Source organism: Pieris rapae, chromosome 22 (genome assembly GCF_905147795.1).
Source record: "Pieris rapae chromosome 22, ilPieRapa1.1, whole genome shotgun sequence".
Taxonomy (NCBI): domain Eukaryota; kingdom Metazoa; phylum Arthropoda; class Insecta; order Lepidoptera; family Pieridae; genus Pieris; species Pieris rapae.
In genome coordinates, this window is record NC_059530.1 from 5,989,085 (window position 1) to 6,013,341 (window position 24,257).

Consider the following 24,257-nt stretch of genomic DNA (forward strand, 5'->3'; position numbering starts at 1 on the left):
TATTTAATAATAATAATAATCAGTGGCGCTATCACATCTTTAGGTCTTGGCCTCAGATTTATAAATCTGTTTCATGATAATTTTTAAATCTAATAGGCATGAAGTGATCAGCCTCCAGTGCCTGACACACGTCGTCGACTTTTTGGGCCAAATGTTTAATGTTGATTGACACAAGTGATAATGATTGATTGACTCAAATGATAATGAAACAGATTCGCATATCTGAGTCAAAGATTTTAAGGTGGAAGCGCCTCTGATTTATTACAATATTTCTCATGTTGCAAAATTCGCAGTAAGGCGCTCTTCTGTATATCGAGATAAGGAAAAATCTCAGAAAATTACATGTATCAAGTTTGTTGACCTGTTTCAACCAGTTAATATCAATAAAACGTGTTTACGCACAAGAATGCATGTGCATATGTGTGCATATATTGTTGTATATTTTTATAATTATTCACCTTTGCCAAGAACACACAATATATTACGTATTTTTGAAGAAATTTCCGTGAAGACAAAACCTATCTAACATATGCTTATTCAATAAACAAGCTTCTTGTAATTTTACCGTAAAATATAAGAAGATATTCATAAAAAATAATCATCATTGTACCATTTTAAATAAAGTACTCAACTTTTATCGTACCGTAGACAACGTTTAACAGAAATACGGAGTGTCTTAGTATAACGAATTAGATAGAACTCAGTTTTTTATATAACTTTATATTTTTAGAATTGTTACGCTTTTAAAATATGTATACTAGTACTACTTATACGCTTTCATCGTACTGCTACTTCTTGACAGAGCGGTCGTGATCACTATGTGGTAGAAGGCGCAGATGTGATGCGCTTCACGACGTTCCACCATCGTTGCCTATTGGAGGTCATCCTGCTGCACTGATTCAGTGATTCTCCTACGGCAGACTTATCTGATCAGTCCAACGATCAGACCTGCCGCGCGGTCTAGCGCCTTCCACCTTCCCCTGGACGACAAGACGTTCTAAGGACTGATCGCCACGCCACGTAACGGTTAACATCCAATAAAAACAATAAATTTAATTTACGCGTTTCTCTTTGGCACATCGTTTAATCTGTTAATACGTAATATAGATTATAAAATCCTATGTCATTGTGTTTTATACGCTTATTAGGTCGGCGGAAAGGTTACAGGAAAATGGCGTAGAATCTTTGAGGAAGACACCGACGTTTATGTCAATTTCGCGATAATTTACTTAGTGTAAACATATTAAAGTTCAAATTTGCTATTGTATACGTGATGATTAATATAAAATTATCGCCTTGGTATGTGTTATTCATAATACTGTTTTGACACTTAAGCAAATGTTATTTCCTTGTTTTCCATTTTTTATGTAAAAGGGTGCAAACGGACAGGAAAAATTGATTGAAAAACCGTTGGGGGGATAATTGGGGGGTATCATTTAAGATCAGAGGCTTTTCTGATCTTAAATTATATCCCCCATACATTGCCAGAGAGCTCGAATGTTGCCAGCCTTTTAAGAATTGGTACTCTACTTTCTTTAAGGACTCTAAGTAGAATTGGTTTGGAAATACTTCAGTAGGCAGCTGTTTCCACAAGGTGGTGTTGCGCGGCAAAATTTGCTTCAAGAAACGCTTAGTTGTAGAAGCGTGGGCGTCGAGGTGATACGGACGGTATTTTGTATTCTGCCTTGACGTTAAAACAAATGGTGACTTTCACCAGTATAATACGAGTAATAGCACTTATTTGAGTGTCCGACCAACCAGGCTCCAGAAGATAAACCACTCCTTATATGGAAATTGTATTCGTTTTACAACAAACTCCCAAGCGAAATTAGAGAATTATCACTAAATAAATTCAAAGCCCTCGTCAATAGTAAATTAATCAATAAAGCTTTTTATAAATGTGACGAATACTTAAATGATCCTTATCCTTGGGATTGATTTGCTCCAGTTCAAACAATTTGTATCAAAAACTTGGCGAATTAAAAGAGTGGCGGAAAGTTTCTTGCCAGTTTGTGCAAAAAAGAGAGAGTATGTGTTAAGAAAAATTGTAGAGGAATCGTTCTTCCTGAATATATCAAAGAAGTCCCTATATATAAAACTTACCTGAGATTCTAATCCATTACTTAATTCGTCTCGGCTTCTGAAAAACAAAAATAATTCAATAAGTATTTAAATTGTAAAGTTTATGTCAACAGAATGCGCTTACGCACAAAATGTTGTTAATCCCACCAACAAATGCCTGTTTATTTTTCGATCCTTTAATTGATTATATAAGCTCTAATTCTCTTTAATTAATTCGCTAGTTTCGTTAACCAAATCTGTCTTTAAGCCGTTTCGTCCGCGTAGTTAATACTTGAAGTTGGCAATACTTAGAGTTATCTCGTTATTTTTTTTTTTTTTTTTTTTATATAACAGGGGGCAAACGGGCAGGAGGCTCACCTGATGTTAAGTGATACCGCCGCCCATGGACACCCTCAATGCCAGAGGGCTCGCGAGTGCGTTGCCGGCCTTTTAAGAATTGGTACGCTCTTTTCTTGAAGGACCCTAAGTCGAATTGGTTCGGAAATACTTCAGTTGGCAGCTGGTTCCACAGAGTGGTGGTGCGCGGCAAAAACTGCCTGTTTGATTTATATTTATATTTGATGATGCAACAATAGCTTTTTATTCATTAGTACCGTTATAATTAATTTGTGACAGTTTTTTTTAAGTTTATAATAATACGGCAACATTAAAATTGTTTTTTTAAGTACGACATGGAGTTTCTACCATCTATAGCTTATAAAATCATAGACAGAATATTGGCGTTTAATAAGTGATGGGCATATCCCGCTGTTCTTCTCATCTTGGCCCTTAAGTACCGCTCACACCCCACTCACTCATTTCAGGTACGCAAAACGTCTCTTGCCCGCCAAAAACGAGAAATCTTATCCCGTCTCGTCAATTACTGTCACCGGCAGGTCTTCCTTCACTCTATTGATCTGGTAGTAACTAGATCTAGGCCTCCCATCACTAGGCCGGCTTAAGCAAGCTTCCTCTACGGCTAGCCCATGCCTTCAGAAAGATTAACTATCTAACCCAGTGTGAGTTATTGACATTTTAGTAATAAGTACACAAAAGTTATCTACACGAATACAGTATACCCTCTATAACGCGTTTAGTGTAACAAGTTATATTTCCGAAGTGTGAAATTTTTAATGATTTGCCAAATGCATAATTAGTTTTACGTAACTTTTCACCTTGAACCTAAATAACTTTATCAAATTCATATTCCTTGTTTTTGAATGGTTCAATTGGTTTTGCGAGAATACTATTTCAAAAAAGTACCGTACCAATTGTTAAAAGGCCAGCAACGCACTGGCGAGCCCTCTGGCATTGAGAGTGTCCATGGGCGGCGGTATTACTTAACATCAGGTGAGCCTTTTGCCCGTTTGCACCCTGTTCTATTAAAAAAACGCGAATTTCTATAATAACTCTAATACAGTTAAAAAACTTACTCAGATGGTCGAGACTGCACAATGGAAGCAATTAATAAAATGGCGAAAGTAATATGCACAACGAAATTCATTATTATATATATTTATATATAATATAAAAATATAATACGATTATCTTGACTACTCCGCGAGACAGATAAACTTTGACTGACGTTATTCAACGATAAACCAGTTGCTTCGTTAATTATTAAGTTTTTCATTGTTTATATTTTTTAGACGATATGAACTGATATCGTCTAAAAAATACGTTGAACTCAACATTTGACCGAAATATAAAAACGAAGATTATCGTTTGTATGTGTTAGAATTAGGTGTGTGTCTTTGTTCACAAATTTCTATGACATGGGGATTTGATTTTAATTTGTACACTTAGTTAACAATCCAAGATTCTTCAAAATCTAGTAGTTACTGAAATATGTGTGTCTACACATTTCTGCAGGGATACATTTTTGTGTATAAATTTTAATATAAATAATGAAGCATACGTTATTTATTTATTTTATTTTCAGTATTGCAACAGCTAGTATCTACACAATTACACATTAAAAAAGGCTAAACACGAAATACACACATATTGTGTAATCCAAAAGATATTTGACATAATACAGACTTCTTTATATGAGCTTGCGCTTCACGCGCCGATATACTCAAAACAATTTTATTTATTTTAATCCCTTATAGGCAGGTGCCTATTATACATATAACTGCACTAGCTGACCCAAAAACATGACAAACGTTCCTCTCTAACATAGTAACTATTAAGCGAAAGTAATTACTGGATGTGCAAATGCGTAAATAAAATTCATTTCCTTCTGAAATCTCCATATCATGGTGTCATTTTAAAGTGTTTACTTATAACGTGAGACGCGGGCCGTTATTCTTGCGTAAATCGCTGGGATTCTCCCGCCTGACATTTCGCATACGCAAGGTTTGTTTGAGGTTTTCCCATTGAGTAAATTAAATAATGAGTAGTTAGTCCGTTCTAGTTTAACAAGAAGCAAGAGCCCAATGTTGGCCTGTTATTGAGCAGTAGTAGTTTCAATCCGCGGCCCACAAAAATATCACTTATATGAGAATAATAAGGTTATTGATTAATAAATAATCACAATAAAACGATAGCCGTATATGCAATAAACTTTAAAGTAAAAGTAAAAAGACCAAAGACATACATATAAATAAAAATTAATTATAAGAAATTAAATTTTATTTAACATTCACTCTTAAATTATTATCCTCTCGTATTGTAACAATTTGTAAGATCTAATCTTTGGAAATACTGATCAGATTTTGATTACATTGATCAGGACAAAATTCTTACTCCTAATAAGCGACTCGGAGTCGCTCATTAAGAGTAGTTGCTGAATAAGGGTTTTGCAATTCTTGAAGAGACTTTTGACTAGGATTTTTTTTACTTCTCCCTACTTAGCGACTCGTATGATGTCACTCGGTGTCGCACTTTAAAAGTAGTTGCAGAATAAGGATTTTTGGAACAGGAAAAAAATCCTTCCTTCCTAAGCGATTCACAATCACGATGAAACTCTGATTAAGAGTAGAATAATAATTCATTAGTAGGTCTTGAGAGAATCTTGGCGATTAAAAAGAATGACGGAGTGTTTGTTGCCAGTTCTCGGCTACGCCCTTGTGTATTTCTTTCATTACGTTCATGAGTACATTAAGTTATATTAGTATATGCCATCAAAAACGTAATTGGTAAAGAAATAAGCCTGCAAAAAGCCTCAATAAAGCCTCGCTACGCAGTTCTTCTACCGTGATGTTGAGAAAGTGAGATCCATGAAATAGAACCAAGTCGGTTAATTCAGTCCCTGCTCAAATGACCCTCTGTCTAAAGCTATTAAGAAAAAAGCTAACATCTTATAACCATCTCAATAATAAATAATTTTATGTTTTAAATATTTTACTTGATGAAGTCTTTATGGTGGCAAAAGAGTGAGTAAAATTTCATAAAATAAATATATTTATTAATTGAATAATGTTTTATTTTTTTTCGTATCAGCCAGTGTGTATATAGTTTTTATTTCCATTCCCGTTGCCAACGATGATAAATTTGACAGGCCCGGAACCACTGTAACTGTATTTATAACTGGATGAAGAGGACTGAAACAATTGAAAGAAAACAAATGAAAAATATTGAAAAAAAATCATCTGGCCTTATCAACATCTGATACCGACTTCAATACTGAGTTTTGCCAACAGCATCAGTGCTATGGATCAAACCAGAACTAGACTGATATTGCATACAAAATCGTCGGTATTGCTTGAAAGTTACAGCCCATGCTTAAGAATATCTTGCTTAAGGCCTGTATTCACTTTGATTAATTAGTGATAAGGCGAAAACAAGTGTTGACTGTGACTGATTAGTGCAGGAGATTAGTTGTCTGCTTAGTAATTTGATTAGAAGCATGTTCTATTTTTTGCGAGTGAACTGCGGGTAGCTACGTGTCTACCTCCTCACTCAGCGTGCCTTTCAAAACATGTCATTTTATTTTTTAGCGTCGGATTAACTTAATAGAGCTAATTATCAAGAATTGGACTCTACTTGCACTAATAATCACTTACACTTGCACTAATCAAAGTGAATACAGGCCTTTAGCGATATAGCCTACATTATCTCTACATAAATTTTAATTAATATATATATATAATAAGCTGTAAAAAGTCAAGTGACGTGTAGCAGTGGGGTATACTGGACTAAACTGGTTTTCAGGCTATATAAGCACGGCGCGCTGTATGGTCGGGCGCACTTCTTCGACGCTCGCACTAGATATAGGACGTTACTATTGTTGTTGAAATTGTGGTTAATTTCGTGTAATTTAATTTGGTTATTTTTAGTAATTTTATTTGTTAATTTCTTACTTCAGTAGTGGGATTCGTTCTCATTTCTGATTAGTTTAAATTAACGCCCACGTGGTTTTATTTTAGTCAGTTTGAAACGCGAGTGATATACGTTTAATAAAAATAATGGGTGGTAGGCGGTGAACACGTAAAAAAAGACGGTGTGCCCGTCTCTGGGCTTGAAGAAACGTTACAGTCGATATTAAACCGTAAACCGACGCAAGCGACTGTGCTGTGTCCACCAGTGGTGTCACCACAACTGTGCTCAGCAACACCACCGCGAGGGGATCGGCCCTTTGCACCGACATGCGCAACACCATCGGATTTGCTGCTTTCTTCCTTAAGCGACACTCGTTACCACCTGGTACTGACGGTTCGCACAATGGTACTGAAAACGCTCCGGTGCTAAGTCCAAGCAGCGCATGCGAGTCAAGCACTGATCTGGTACTTAATCAGGTGACCGACAAACTAGTAAGTGCGTTGAGCACAATTCTGGTAAGATCTAACTCCATTTATATTTCTAATTTTGATCCGTCTTTCAAATATTTCGATATATGGTGTGAGCAGGAAGACTGCGCGGTTGTCTAATTATTGGGATGACCGTGAGTGTGTATCTCTGATTGGATATTGTTTGAAAGGGGATGCTAAAGTGTGGCTAAATGAGTGGCTTAGTAATGATCATAGTTGAGAGAATTTAAATAGCTTTTTCCGTAGCGAGTAGACTTAGCAAATATTTTATTCGACGTAATGACAACAGACTCTGATAGTTATCTCACGTATTGCGTGTTGTACGAGGAATGAGTGAAGAGTTAATTGTCGCAGTAGTTATTTGGGGTATTAATTATTATTAGTGCTAATTTATCATCGGTAGGCTTAGTTAAAATCCTCTCATGTTATACCAAGCCCCTAGAACCGCGCTCTATAATACAAAATCACGTTAAAAGGCCAAATTTGCGAGATAATTCCCGAAAACGAGATAATTTTCAGTCTAATATTAACTGTTTTTCATCTGGGGAAATTGGTCATATACAAATTTTGTGTCCTAAAAAAAAAACTAAGTATGGAACCGCACCAGAGACCCAATCTACAAACAATTCAAGTTTAGATAAAAGGCAGTTTTCTAATATCAAAATTATTTGCACATTTTGAAAGAAGGTAGGACATAAAACGGAGGACTGTTTTGTTCGACAGCGTTCCGAGTCGAGCGGTAGGCTAAATTAGTTATAGTTTACCGCCCTTATAAAATGTCGTATGATGAAAAATTACGCGTTAGAGATATCATAAAAGATGTGTTGAATCAATAAATAATTAGAGATAGAGATTTGTAAAGAAAAAAAGCGATTCAGATAGGCTTTGTGTCGACTTTAAACTTAAAACTCAAAGACACTTAAAATACCCGCTTCCGTTAATTGAGGACCATATTATATTGTTTGGCTAGGTAAAGCTACCTATTATATTTACCTTGATATGGCTACTGGCTTTCACCAGATAAAATTAAATAAAAAACATTGACACCACTCCGAGATTCGTAACACCTGAGGGTCACTATGAGTACATAAAGATGCCATAAGAATTAGGCAATGCACAGGTTGTATATCAACGAATTATATCAAATACGTTACGATTTTACATAGATTCAGGCAGAGCCCTTGTGTGTTGTAATTGTGTATATGACGTATTATTACCTAGTAAAACAATAGAAGAGGGTTTAGGTACATTACATGATGTGTCAGAGATGGGGGTAAGGGTAAGGGACCCAGACAGGCTTTTCCATTAATTTAAAAAAAAATGTAACTTTCAGACTACGGAGATCGAGTATCTATGCCGAGTCATTAGCAATGGTCAAGATATGAAGACATCGTGCATTGCGAGGTTGACTCGCAAGGGTGTGCATTTCAATGGCGGCGATTTTGTATTTGTGCCAAGCTGTTGGTAAGCTAGACTCCTGTATGCGCGGACCATATGTGGTTTTAGCGACGTTGTCGCAGGACAGATATGAACTAAAATTAGTCGCTGGTTCTTATGGTAAAGCTGCCGCGGAATACATGTTGCCCTGGCGCGGGGAATGGACCTGATGTGTGTGCCGCATTCTTTGAGAGTAAGTAATTTTTACTTGCCTTTTCAAAACTTATGTATGTTGATAAATGTTTGTGAGAACTGTAATTTTATTAGGACTGCTTATCATATAGGTAGTACCTATTTTGGTAAAGACCTGCGGGAGTCTTGTGTGATAGTAATGGAGTCGCTCTTACTATCAATAGCAATGGATTCGCTCTTGCTTAGTGTGATGTACAGTAATGGAGTCGCTCTTACTGTTAAAGCAATGGAGTCGCTCTTGCTTAGTGTGATGTACAGTAATGGAGTCGCTCTTACTGTTAAAGCAATGGAGTCGCTCTTGCTTAGTGTGATGTACAGTAATGGAGTCACTCTTACTGTTGATAGCAATGGAGACGCTCTTGCTATGTAAAAAAAAAAAAAAAATGAACTAATGTTGTGTCGAGAGTAATGGATGCGCTCTTACTTTCGATGAAGTTATGTTAATTTAACGTTATAATAACAAAAATCATGTAATTTTTAGGTGGCGCTGATGATGACGATAGTCCTTCACCACAACCACCGCACGTGATACAAGAGTCATCAGCAATTCAAGTTTCAACATGCCAACCTGCCTATCATCACACGGGCGAGGACGCACCGTCGTCAGGAGAGGCCGAATAAGCTGTAAAAAGTCAAGTGACGTGTAGCAGTGGGGTATACTGGACTAAACTGGTTTTCAGGCTATATAAGCACGGCGCGCTGTATGGTCGGGCGCACTTCTTCGACGCTCGCACTAGATATAGGACGTTACTATTGTTGTTGAAATTGTGGTTAATTTCGTGTAATTTAATTTGGTTATTTTTAGTAATTTTATTTGTTAATTTCTTACTATATATATATTAATTAAAAAAATATTTATTATATATATATATAATGGCTAACATACATGACTATAGCTGCTGCTATGTGATTCTTGATATGAATAAGAATATGACTGCGGATTACGTTTTTCTCTGTGCCCCTGAAACAAATGATACTTAGATTAGGAGAAGAGATATTTATTGATATCCTGCTAATATTTATATTCTGCTATTTTTATTATTTGACGTAGCCATACAAACTAGATTTGATAATAAATTTGACAACAATAAAAAAAAATTTGGAAATATCTGTTGTTAATCTGTTACAAGTTTATCACAGCTTGAGTTTGTTATCTGTGGTCCATTAATCTAATGTAGTTTATGACATTTGACATTTCCCTTAGACTTCAATACAATAAGAGCAAAAGTCGCGGGATTTTTGAACATTAACTGTTTACTGTCGTTGTGCAAAATAATATTAGTTTAGAGATAATTGAAACTTGATAATCTATTAGGTTTATATATAAAGTTATATGTAATAAGAATTAGGTATTATATGTAACAAAGAACTCACCTGAGTTACAGTCTCTATTTGGTTTCCTTCTAAAGTTTTCCTGCAAAACAACAATATTGTGTGTACCCAAACAATACATACACTAAGGTTAATTATTTATTTATACATAAATAAATCTACATTAGTCAGATTAGTAGCTATAATGTGCGAATTTTAGCCCTGAGGTCGTAGGCTGTGCACTAATTGAACTTTCTTTCTTTGTGCGAGCAAAAACATAGGGAGGAAACTGGCTAGCCTTAGACCTAAATAGTTGACGACGTGCATCAGGCACAGACGGCTGATCACCTATTTGCAGAGGAACAAATGATCACCGGACCCCACCAACAAGGCTGAAAGAGGTTGTAGGGCATCATTTTTTTTAATTCTTAAATAAATCTATAGTAAGACATCTTTTATCAAGAATTTCTAAATGCATGAAAAATGTTTTTAAATTGGAATATTTTTATTAAAGAATGCATATATTCAGTGTAGACATTAATTAAATTAAATGTATAATTTTATAAATATACTTACTCAGCGGGCCTCGTATCGGCTAAAGAAACAAAAACTAACACTGAGACTGTTATCATTAATAAAGTCTGCATTTTAACTACAGCCTTCGCGGAATGAGCGTCGATCTTTGACTGGTTTGAGATCGTGTGACCTGTATTCTTGTTTGTATTATTTTTATTCACATATTATGGAAAACACAGCTATGACGTAATAGTTAGGGAAGCACAGTTTATGTTACTGACATGTGCTGTATTGAATTGGAAGGCATATGAACGTATACTACTTGTAGTTTAATATATATATATATATATATATATATCTATTTTCAGCAGTCAACAAGTTTCATTCAATATGCGTAAAATGAGAAATGCTTTGTTTTACGTTCCTCATCGCTCAACTCAGTTTTGCCCTTCAAGAAAAGAGCCTACCAATTCTAAAAAGGCCGGCAACGCTGGCATTGAGATTGTCCATGGGCGGCGGTATCACTTAACAACAGGTGAGCCTCCTGCCCGTTTGCCGCCTGTTCTATAAAAAATCAGTGAATTTAGTATTTAAATAAAAATCAATTATAATAACAACAAACATAACTAGTATTTCTTAATGGTATGGTATAGGTGCTCCTTGTTTAAAAACGTTAGCCCCGTTTCACTACCCACGGAAAAGCAAAAAAACAGCAAACATAAACATATGTAAGAGTGTCCTCTAACTTAGATTTTTGGAGTATTTGGGCCTAGGGGTTCAGGTTCAGGTTTCAGTTGGAACCTGGTGGACAGCACCAGTGACTCCAGGGCTGATGCTTTCCAACAACTTATAGATACCGCAAAACAGGGAGAAAATGTTGGCAGCGTTAAAGGATCTACAGGGACCAAAAATTCCAAATTTGTTTTATTAATTTTTAATTATTTTTATTATAATTATGTAGGTTAAGGAAATTGTAAATGCAGTATGCTTTGTTAGGTTTATTTAAATAAATATTATATTTATTAATTCAGAAGTATATATTGTTGTTATTATTTTGCCCGACACCGACAATAATTAAATTATTCGCCAAAGGTCCCGTTCCCATGATTTTTCGGACGTAAGAAACTGCGGTCGCTTGCTGAAAAAAAAAAAATTTAAAACCATTTAAACGTATATCTCAGAACGACTACACCAATATTTATGATTTAATTTGTTAATATTTAAAATGTATGATATTTCGCATCGCCATTAACAGCGGAAAATCCGCGGGGTTTCTTTATTAAAAATAAAAATAAATCAGTGGCACTACAACCTCTTTAGGTCTTGGCCTCAGATTTCTGAATCTGTTTCATGACCATTTTAAATCTAATAGGCAAGTAGGTGATCAGCTTCCAATGCCTCACGTACTCGACTTTTTGATTCTAAGACATGTCGGTTTCCTCACGATGTTTTCCTTCAACGTCCGAGCAAATGTTAAATGCGCACATAGACAGTAAGTCCATTGGTGCACAGCCGGTGATCGAACCTACGACCTTAGGTATGAGAGTCGCACGCTGAAGCCACTAGGCCAACACTGCTCTTTCTGTATTATAATGAGATTAAAATGAATGAGTTACTGTCCCCTTCGCGGCCATCGATTACGTATAAATATTATTATTAAATCCTTTACAAGAAAAACGACTTACCTGAGTTTGGAGTTTGTTAAAATATTCCTCAAATGAAAAATCTCGTTTGTGTCGGCGGGACTAAAACATGTTAAAAATATTGTTAATACACATTAAAACCATTTAATTATTTCTCCAACTAGATTATAGAGTTTCGTTTATTATTATAGTGTGAAGGTTATAAGATCAACAATTCAGTAATAACACATACACAGACACACACAAATACCCCATGTGGTTTCCTTATATATATATACTTCCTTATGTATGTATTATTGTAGATATATTTTCATCTTTTATCTATCTTTATTATTTCATATGTATGCATCAGTCTCACATAAAGAATAATTTTCCATAAAACAAGGATGACAATTATTTATTTAACATTAATAAATAGTTGTAACTTATTATGTACGAAGATTTGTGAGAAATAAAGATTATTATTATAACAGTGACAGTGGGTCGCAAGACTGGCTTTACTTTTTGGCTTTTTCGCGACATAAAAATGGTTGAGAAACGATGGATTAAAGTCCCCAAAGGATGGCAACACACCCACTAAAAATGGGTGCTTGTGGTTAAGCAATTATTGACCTCTATTATTTATTGGAATTTATTAAGAACAAGGCCAGAAGGATCGGCAGATGTTAAGTGATACCGCCAATGCGGAGCTCGAGTTGCCATGGCATTGGTCCACTCTTTTGAATATTCCTACGTCGAATTGAGTGCTCTAGTACAAATACTAAAATGTACATACCTCTTCAGTCTTTATTATTGGATGCATTTTACTTCTTCTGAAATAAATAAGGTTAAACAAATTATTCCAAGTACGTTGGGAAACTTCGTAGCTGCTTTATGAGGAATCATGTTCGATTCTAGATCAGGGAGGAAATTTAATAACATTGTAGTAAGTTTCATAGTCAAGGCTTGTTTATTAAGACTTCTATTGTGTCATTTAAAAGGAAGGAAGGAAGAACATATTCTTGCATTGGCTACATATGGAGTGTCGATACTAGCAATATATTATTTATATTGTTTTAAATCTATTCGACGTCGGTGGATATAAATATAATGTCCAATTTATGTTTCCACTACACTATTGTAAACCAATATGTCTGATTATGTATACAATAAATAAATAGATACATACAAAATTACGTGGTAGTGGCGTGGTATATCGTTATCGACAGACAATTATTACGATACAGTTAACGATTGTATAGAATCTAAAACTACTTAACTAAACGGCGACATTTTATGTATTAACAAATATTTTTCGAATGTTCTGAAGTCTGATTATATAATATAATATACCAATATACTTACATAAATGATTTTGATTCAACTAATATGAAAAACGCGAAAATTGCAATAATTACTAAACGCATTTTGTATTTAAATTAACAGACCATGTATCCTCTTAGGAGTTTAAGGACACAATAATAAAATTATTAGACTACATTTTCTTATCGCATCCGTTTCCTGTTTCTATTCCTCATTCTTCAATGTGACGGATTTTTTTCTATAGAACAGGGGGCAAACGGGCAGGAGGCTCACCTGATGTTAAGTGATACCGCCGCCCATGGACACTCTCAATGCCAGAGGGCTCGCGAGTGCGTTTCCGGCCTTTTAAGAATTGGTACGCTCTTCTCTTGAAGGACCCTAAGTCGAATTGGTTCGGAAATACTTCAGTCGGCAGCTGGTGACCCAACGGATTTGGTTGGAGAAGAAAGACGTCACGGAAAACGTCCTAAACTACCCTAAACTATCCTGACCATAGGTAAAATAATATGTATTTTAATGTACTAAATAAAGTAAATGAATATGGTTAAGAAGGAAATAGCGCTATTAAGTGGTCTATGTTTCTTCATTTTTGAAGTGCTTATGCGCTTAAGGCGCATGAGGGTAGATTTTTTACGGAACGTCACGAACATGTGCAGCGTTTTGTCGAAGAAAAGGGAGAGAGCTATTGAGGGAGAGTGAGACAGCGTGATCGAGAAAAAATACACGCTATTGTTTGATCATTATCGATTACGTATATTGATTTAAAAATTAAGTTAAGTTACATTTCTGACACATATGCAGGGCCAGGATTTGAATGCAAGACTTCAGGGTTATGATATTTTCCTCATCACGTCAACAGAAAATTGGCCTTTGTAGTATTGAGGCCCATAATGGGATAGGTTGTAAAGTTGCTTGTGAAATTAGATTTTGTCGTTTTATGAGATTGGCGTCAGTTAATATAATCGCTATTTCATTGCTGCTATTTATTTAGGGGTCGCCATAAATGGGGATGACGAGAAATGGATGAAGGAATTACTTGTGGATTTACAGATCTGATGTTTTTTTATTGTTTAACGCGTAATACTCAAGGATATTAAATTGTATATTTCTAAAGGTATAGAATGTATATACGTTGTCAGTGGCTTTACCAGCAGGCTGTGTAGGCTGGAATCATGGGCGGCAAATTTGGAACCAGATTCTTTTTGCTACCTAAGACAAATCGAAACGATTTCTGCATGACGTTTTTCTAATGTTCTACAACAACAACAAATTTTGGTTATGACCCGAACCCGCAATCGACCTCTGCGCCCTCAGCTTTGTATAAGTAATTGTCATTGCAGATAGTCTATTTAACTCTTCCCTTTTCTCCCTACAAAGTTATATGTGTCACTGCTACTCGTGAGAGACTGGGAGTTGGATGCTTTGTGTATAATTATGTACTCGAAAATCAAACTTGAAATTTGAATAGTTAAATCTCGTTGTAATATTTAAATATCGCGCCTCCATTGACTTGAGTTGTCTTGTATTTTAAGTCTGTTTCTCGTTTGTCTTTTCCCTACTCTCCTACTCTGTGAACATTACTAGCCGATGTATTGTATAAAGTCTAATTTATTTTCCACATATAAAGCTACTAATAACTACTAAATACTTATTTAAATCTTAACAAATCTCAAATCTAGCACCTAATATAAGCCTTTATTCAGACAGAAATTTAACATAAATTTAAATCTTAATTTATCTCTAATGAGGCGGAGACACCCACAACCCCAACTTTGGTAAAGGCCTCCTCCGTTTCTTTCCACTCTGTTCTGTTCTGAGTTTACCCTCCAAATCTAGCACCTAAGCGAAATTAAAAAAAAACAAATGAAACTAATCGCCATTGGCCGAGTTAAAATTAAAAGTTATATCGAACAGAAGTAAAAAATATAGTTAGAATGTATCCTATAACAGAAAAATAATAAACAAATGAATACGACAAAATACTAATAATTATAAAAAAGGTTTTAGGTTTTACATATAAATAAGAATCCAAATAAGTTAAATAAAAGCCTTCCTTGAACATATTTTATTTAGAAAAACGAAGGCATTGTGTTAACGATCCCCAAGGAAGATACAAATACTGTAAGAAATATTTATGGAGGTTTTTGGAATGGAATCCCTGAAGGTGGAGCGTCGCCTGTAACGGGAAAAAACACAAATCCCTCGGCGCGCATAATTCTTAATACTGAGATTACCCAACGTCTTACAAAAAATATAACAACCAATTAGGTTTTCATTTATTGCCAATATTTTTTTAAATTCTCGTTTTAGTCGATACATTTTGTTTAGCAATGTCACTTTAAAATATTGTCTATGGGTTTTGTATGGAAAACTTTTTGAAAACAACTTTACAAGGGTTTTAATATTTAGGGTTGTTCGGATTAATACCAGTAGCTGACGTTGAGGCGGAATACAAAATTCTATCTACTGATCGTTTTTAAGGCGGTTTTTGCCGCGCACCACTACTTTGTGGAACCAGCTGCGCATTGAAGTATTTCCGAACCAATTCAACTAAAGGTCCTTCAAGAAAATAGCGTACTAATTCTTAAAAAGCCGGCAATGCACTCGCGATCCCTCTGGTATTGAGTGTTCATGGGCGGCATTATCACTTAACATTAGGTGAGCCTTCTGCCCATTTGCCCGCTATTCTATAAAAACAAAAAAATGTCGCATAGTAAGAAAAATCTATTACCCCGCCGAGAATCGAACACACGACCGTTTAATATTCTTAGCTAGCTGTGCTAATGTTTTTAAAATAATAATTATGATCATTGGTATCTCAGTATTACGTCGATTTTTTTACTCGATCTCTTTTTCAATCTCTTCACCAAACTCTTATTTCAATAAATATTTCAGTTACAATATAGACGATGGGTAATGGCTAGTTTACCGACAGACGGACGATGTTGAGTAATTTTTCTTAAAAGATCGAATTTCCTAATCTTTCGTGTTTGTCAAGTTTAATTCACAAAACTTGTATATTTTCCAAGGTTTTACCGCCTGAGGCTTAGTGGTTAATAATAACATATCAACTAAGCCTTAACGAATGATTTATGTTTTATTTTTGCTTGCGTTTGCAATTCTTTACGAGGATTACGTGGGTTACCAACACGAGTAGGTTTTTTTATTATATTATATTAAGAATTTCATTTGAAACAAAACTATAAGATAATTTCAGAAGCGAAACTCGTGAGATTTTAAATATTTTTATTTTAGGATTTTCGTCCATGTCATAAGTACGTTAAAAAAAATATTTATTAATTTATATATAAATGACAACACTTAAACAATATACGAAGCCAAGCCGAAATACAATAAAGTACATTAATAGATAAACGAAAGAAAGCAGATATTAAATATGAAAACGATAAATAGTTATAATTTAAGTTAGTTACAGAATTATCGATTCTTTAAATACCTGGTTAAAAACTAATTCCAAATCAACACAAATCTAATGTTGATTAAGTAATGGATCCTTGGGGTGTAATGAAGGGCCAAGCTTAATTAATTAATGGGCATCCATCTCCGGTAACTTCCATACATGATGAGTTTTAAAGCTCTGAGTGCTAAGTGGGCTGATATGCGAAAATTTCATCGAAGTTAGGATTACGCTTTTAATTAAATTTATTTTGATTCAGTAGATAATATGGTTTTTATTTATTTAATTATTGATAAAAAGATTGACAACGCACACTGTTACATCGCTAAAATCACTAAAAATGTCTACTTTGCGGCAGTGTATGGTGTTGACAATATTTAACATACAAATAATAATTTCAAATAGTTATCTAACTTGATGCGATCGCTTAACACTATGTTTAGATGTTCATTTGGGAATTTCCGAATCAAAAGTCCTTCAACAAAATATTATTACCTACCAATACTTAAAGGTCGGTAGTTAGTAAGTCAGTGCGCTATGAGTGTCTGTCCATGGGCACTAAACGCTTATCATCAAGCTGCTGGTAGACTGAAGGATGTTCTTTTAAAAATATGGTTCGACAGCGAGGTTTATAAAAAAAATAATTACTTATACACGACAAATAGCCTTTCAAAAACTCTTTAAAACATCTGAAATGCTTTTGTAATGTAGTATTGTTTCAGGTTGGTTCCGACGTAAAATTAGACAATAAAGGAATTGAGGTCTCAGTAACATTTATCCGGATTTCAAGAGGACGGAAGCGAAAATTTCAGCTTTTTAATGCGGCAATTTTTTGTCGTACTTACTTAAAACAAAGCGTAATGACCCGCACGGCACGCATTTGTTCGCGAACAATTCGAATAGGCAATTTTTCATGTAGAACAATTGGAGGCGGCTCAACACAATCGCTGGAGTGTTTTACGATTGGAGTCCTAGTTCATGGGGTAAAATATAACTCGGGGCTAAAGGATATTGCAAGGTTGTTTCTCGAGCGTTGCGATAGTGCTTTCATCTATACGTCAATACGACAATGTCAGTTTTTGACAGCTGACAAATACACAGGTACGGTACGGCTGAAATTTGTACTACCGTCGCCATTTTAAAATGACAGACTGGTTTTGTTTATTATCTGTAATTTATTCTTCACTAAATAATTGTATTAGCTACCAACAGTTAATTAAATCCATCTAAAATGTATTTATTTATTCCTTGCATCTATCTTTAAATATATTATATTATTAGTACAAATAACAAAACCTATCATATTAATTGTTCCTAAGTTTGTGTCACATTTATTTAAGCCTAGATTTTTTTTTAGAAAAAAAACAATTCATATAAAGACATTTCAATAAATTATTATGATGTGCCATTTAGTGGAGGTCACACCGTCAAAGACAATAGAACTGAAACGTATCTATTATTTTATTCTTCAAATACCTACCTATATCTTCTATAGTCTTCTTGGGCATCAATTATAATCCCACATTACCTAACTCTGTTAAGTGTCAAATCGTTCTTAAATGTTTGACGTAGGTAATATGATTTTTTTTATATAATTATAGTATATGAACAGAAAGTAAAAGTAAAGTTTGATAATTCTTCATTTCGTAAAAATAACAAATCATTATGATACGTAACAATATTAATAATGAAACGTTATATCTAATAACATTTATTGTGTTTAGTATTGTCCAGGACGATAATAAAATCTCTTATGATTTTCATGGCTTCAGCTGAAAGCACGGAATTTTTCGTTTTATTTTATGGCAGCGCGTACTGTCGTGGAGAAATATTGGCTCCACGGAATGGCTCGTAAAGAAAACGATTCGGTTACGCACCGTAGCTCTTTAGTTTCCCCTTGAATATATCTAGCCCTTAAATACTTTAAATTTTAATTTTATGGTTTAGCTTTCATACAGGTTACAAAATTTTCTAGAAATAAATGTACTAAAATGTCTATGGTTTTGTTATACGACCTCCCTACAAAAATCATAAATATGTAACTAGTCTGGCCATAAAAACAATTTTTTTTTACTTTTTAACTATTTTAAATTTGGAACACGTGTATTATTTTAAAAACTTTTTCGAAACTGCGCCATTTTACATATTTTTGGTACATACACTGTAACGTGAACATTAAATTTAATCTTTAAATCAATTGGCGTTAATTATTTTAAAAATAAATCAGTAACGCTACAACTGATTTAGGTCTGGGCCTCAGATTTCTGTATCTGTTTCATAATCTTTGATCAATCTAATAGACAAGTAGTTGATCCTGTGACATACGTCAACTATTTAGGTCTATGGCTAGCCGGTTTCCTCAGGATGTTTTCCTTAACCGTTTACCCAGCTGGGGATACCTACGACGAGATGAGAGCTGCATACTGAAGTCACTAGACAGGCTAGGTAGTTCGGATCGATGTGGATAGACCTTTGTATGAAAATGACAGTTCAACTGTGACAATATCCTATCTTAAGATTTTAACTTACACCAAACGGCATTAGCAAACTGCTCTCAAAATGAATAAAAACTACACACATTGAACCAATCAGTTCTCAGTTTAACATTTCAAATTGGACTTCTGTGTGCCGAGTCAATTTCGGGTTTCCGATATAATACGACTCCTCAATTGATACCAATAAATTCAGTTTCACGGCAAAGCTTTATTCGTTTACGTAAACTTTGAGATTGACTCTAACAAGGCTTGGAGCCGAAGCGCTCTGGTGATTTCTACTCTTAAAATCCAATTTAAATGCATTCCTCTGTACCACAAGAGACCCGATACGCTTGAGGGACCAATTAACTTCTTCATCCTTAACATTTCATTGCTCGACTTTCGTACAAAATATTTTCCAATGCGACACGGACGTAAATAATGCGATGTTTTAATAAAATTATTTTTAAACTACTTTTTTGAGTCGAGTTTTATGCATACATAGAAATATTTAACATTTCATTACTCTGTGAAGAACATTTTAATGACCAACGAGAAAAACTAAATTAATTAAGAGGGAAATAAAAAAAAATTGTATTGTCTAAGCTTTCGTGTGTCATGTTTAATTTACAAATATATATTTTCCGAGGTTTTTCCGCCTTTGAGGTTTAAGAAAATTAATCACTTATTTTAATTATGGATATTTAAAAGGTACTTTTTAAAGTCAAAATTAAAAGTTAAAAAAGTGATTAGTTGCCCCTTCCAAAAGTAAGTTTCATATAGAGAATAATGGGTTAGAAACTCCACACATACAATATATAAAAACTTTTACAATATTTAAAAATTTACTGGAAATAAATAAATAAATAAATAAATAAAAAGGGTAAGTATAAATTATACTAAATTATATTATATATAAAGAACAAAAATAGTGCTATACTAAAATAAAATAGGCACATCAAATAATTATTTAGATTTTAATTATAATTAAAGATATCTGAAGATAAGACCTATATAGCGCACTGAAAGTAATAAAAATAATAATGATAATTCACAATTTAATTTAATAGTAGTTTAACGTAATTAATTAAACTACTAATTATTAATTAAACTATTAATTATTTAATCCGCGTTAGTTATTGGTTTCTCCATTCCTTCTTGTTTTCTAGAATAGATAATTTCTGGGTAAAAAGCCTCCAATCTCACTTTCTATTTGGATCTGTTCTTAGCTTCCTCCGTCCATTTCTACACAGAAACCTTAAGTATGTCGTCAGCACATCGCTTTTGTGGTCTTCTAACGTTTCTTTTTCATGGTGGTCCCTTCTAGCGGGTGTCTTCGGCGGTCCATCTTTAATCTGTATGCATTGCAATATTTATAATTATTATTAAACACAGAAGCGTAGTAATTGCTATTTTCCTATACAAGATGGCAGCACTTAGCAATTCAGATACTTCGAATGGAGTATCCATAAGTAAGGAAGATTGCCATTTTCTTATTTAAGACAGACATTCAAATAATCATTAAACTCAAACTAAATTTAAAAAGTCCTTAAAACTTGGAAAGAAATTTAAAATGCAATTTGAAGAGGGTAATAGAATCGCACTAAGAATTATTGTTGTAATGGGTTCAGGTGAAATTAACGCAGAAAAATAGGAAAAGTTACAACGAGTTTCCCGTTAAGGTTTTCCAGCGCTTTGATTGTGTACTGTTGAATTTATAATGCTATTTTCAAACTTCATTTCATGGAAAAGTTTTGCTAGCAACAAAATCTATAGGTTTAAATAACTGTTCTTATTTATAAGAAATAAACATAACCTACCTTTACTACTATTGCCAGTTCTTCTCTTCCGTTCTACGCCCTTGATTTGAGAACTGGCAGTAAAGATATAATTTGAAGCATCTAAATAAAGAAAATTTCTTTATTTTGACGTTCATGTCAGTTCAAGTGTAACATGAATAAATGATTTTTGATTTGATTTTACAATCGTTGTAAAATCAAAGTTACAATTTGATTTTACATTCGTCAATCTAGTAGGCCATTGGTGCACTGCCGGGGATCGAACATACGGACTTAGGGATAAGAGTCGATCGCTTAAGCGACTAGCGCTCAAACCCAATAACCTATCTCAATCCATTTTTGACCACCTGAGATACACATCTTTATCCAAATATTGATAAAGTGCCAATAACCATAGCCAATCGACGGATTGTAATACCCATCTGTCGATACAGACTATCCATGGTAGGCCGAATCGGTGTATATATACATAAAATAACAGTTCAAATGTTCTAATATCCTATCTTAAGATTTTAACTTACACCAGTTTTAAAATAATTAAAAAGCTATTTGATATGTTTTAAACATAGACATGTATGTATATTTTAATATTATTTGTACGGTTTTATTTACTTTATTTGGTTTATATTTATTAGTGTAAAGAGCGAAGAGATTGCATATCTGTCGCCAAAAATGGATTGTCTTCGTAGGTTTTGGTTATTGGGATGCAGATAGGAGATCGATCGACTGTCACGGTCAGACCTCAGATTGTTTTCAATCTGAGATAGTGGATACGTTGTTGGGTTGCTCGACTAATTTACTAAATAACTTTAAAATCGTTAAATTATTTTAATGTCATTAAGTCATTTTATCCTTTATATATGAGTCATTTTATGATAATTTTCTAATAATGTATGTTTGAGGAAAAAACATTATTATTCAAACAATATCGTAATGTTATTTTCCTCTTAAACTGAATCCATTTTTTATTTTGTTTATGATTAATAAAATATTAAACTTACGCACTTTTCCTCATGTTTTTATCATCATAAGTGTTATGATAATTTAGTAAATTTGTATTTAGATTGATAATTATTAAAAGGTCAACGCCACAAAACGAAGCGCGTCAAACTGGCGCCAAAGCACACAGACTAGACTAAAGCAGGCACAGATTAGATTTTTTTATAATATGATTATATTATAATTATACTAGCGGATCCGACAGACGTTGTCCTGTCTACACGTCTTTAATTTCAAAATTTCAATTTTTAATAAGCCATTTTGATGAAAATTATTATTCAAATGTTATGACAATATTTAACGATCCAGCACATGGTCACACACGATATAACACAATGATATCAAACTTTTTTTAAGTTTCGGGACAGACTAAAATTAAAATTCGAATATTATTTAAAATTTGACACTGTGATGGTAGCGCCGTCTGTCGGATCCAATGTAAAACATTCCAAAATCAACAACAACTAATAAATTGAAAATTAAATAAAAAAATTGTCCAGCGGACAAAATTGTGAATCTAAACCATTCCCAGATCCCCTTGAACACACACAAAAAATTTCGTCTAAATCGGTCCAGTCGTTTAGGAGGAGTTCAGTCACATACACACGCACACAAGAAATATATATATTAAGATAAGAACTTTTTGCTAATATTTTTGTTATGATAATAAATATACAAGTAGCGTTGTTTTAGAAGAGTTTAAAATACGTCATTTTAGAATCGTGCTGGCGTTTATATTTTTTTACTGTAATACTTAATTACTATTCACCCTAAGATCTACTAAGTTATTTGTTAATTTTTTATTGTCTCTGGGTATTCTCGATTCCTATACATTGAACGTTGTAAATAGTGAAATTTAACATATTTTATAGATTCTATTCTAATTATTATAAATTCTAACTAAATGTAGGTATAGTACTCGTGATAACTAAAGACAATATTATTTAAGTATATTACTTTAGTGATCACAATTATAGTTATTTTTGTTAAGTTCCGTAATTATTTTGTTTTGCCTATTTTTAGCATTCTGAGTTTGTTACACGCCTTATGTCTCAGATTTATGTATCTGTTACAATTTTTTTTTTTCTAATAGGCAAAATGTCTGACACTAATTCATATTAATATTAAATATTATAACATCACGCCATTCCTTCAACAACGCAAACAAGCTTTCTAAACACGAATAAAAGGGATTTTAATATCCTTAAGTAGTGATGATACTGGTTTTCTCCTATAAAAGACTTGCAAAGTAATCCCCAGAATGCGAAGATATCTCGCAAATCTTGACTCAGCATCCTTTACAAATAAATAGGGTCCGAGTATTAAGAACATTTTTGAATATCCTTTGGGAATTATCTTTACGAAAATATGGTGAAATTATATATTTTGAGGAAATTGGAATGATAAAATTGGTTAATCCTTTAATCGTGTTCTTCATTACTGAAAGCAAGGTGATGTATATCTTCCATTCACCTTTGGGCTTCAAGTCATGCGGAATCTCTATATCTAACATCTTTGTCGCCTATCTTCACTCCAACTACCCGTGGGCGTGTCCTGAGACAAACAGAGGGTAGATTCAGGGTCTGGCCAGATTGAGAAATTTAGTCCAAATTTCAAACGCTGGCAGCAGAGCGAGTACTTAATGAAACCTAAACTGCCCGGAAGAGGGGAAGGGGAGACTTAAGAAAATTACCCCTTAGAAATTATAAGCTTATAAGCCATAAGCACAGGTTTTATTGTGGTGGAGATTACACACTTTAACTCGCTACAAAATAGTTCAATTTAACATTATCTTCATAATACATTTATTATAAAAACAAAAACCTATGTTCGTCAGATGCTACTCGGATAATATCTATGTTATTTTGTATGTGCAGATTTCCAACAACCAATATACAGTATATACATTATTAATCTACATAGTATAATAATGACCAACATTTATATATATTTATAATTAAAAATTAATAATGGTTTATTTAAGCAAATTTAAAAAGTTTGTTTCCTGTGGCAGTGTACCTTTAACGCTGGCAGCATTTCCTCGCTGTCTTGCGATACTTAAAATTAAATCTTTGTATAATGATAGTTTGTTAAGGAAGATGTAGCCTGTGGGCCACGTCTGTCCAGGAGATGCCTGCATAGCCAGCGCTTATATGAACCCACCAACGTCTAGAGAAGATTGAAACGGGCAACGAGTTTCACTCCATTGTGACGAAGAAGGAGGAACCAAGGAGAAACTTTTACGTGCTTCTTAATCAGCATTGTTAGCAAGGGACGATCATTATGAACTACACATCATCTGTGTAGTTCCATAGAACGTCCTCCGGAGTGCAATCTATGGAATATTGAAA

At 34.0% G+C, this 24,257-nt stretch overlaps 1 long non-coding RNA gene across 1 annotated transcript; it reads right to left on the bottom strand.

Moving 5' to 3' along the window:
• Positions 1–5,458: 5,458 nt before the first annotated feature.
• Positions 5,459–10,553, bottom strand: LOC123690167. Its single transcript, XR_006750964.1, has 4 exons — positions 10,332–10,553; positions 9,819–9,858; positions 9,331–9,405; positions 5,459–5,609 (listed from the first exon to the last, which is right to left on the bottom strand). It is a non-coding gene; the product is annotated as an uncharacterized LOC123690167 (long non-coding RNA).
• Between the last annotated feature and the right edge of the window lie 13,704 nt (positions 10,554–24,257).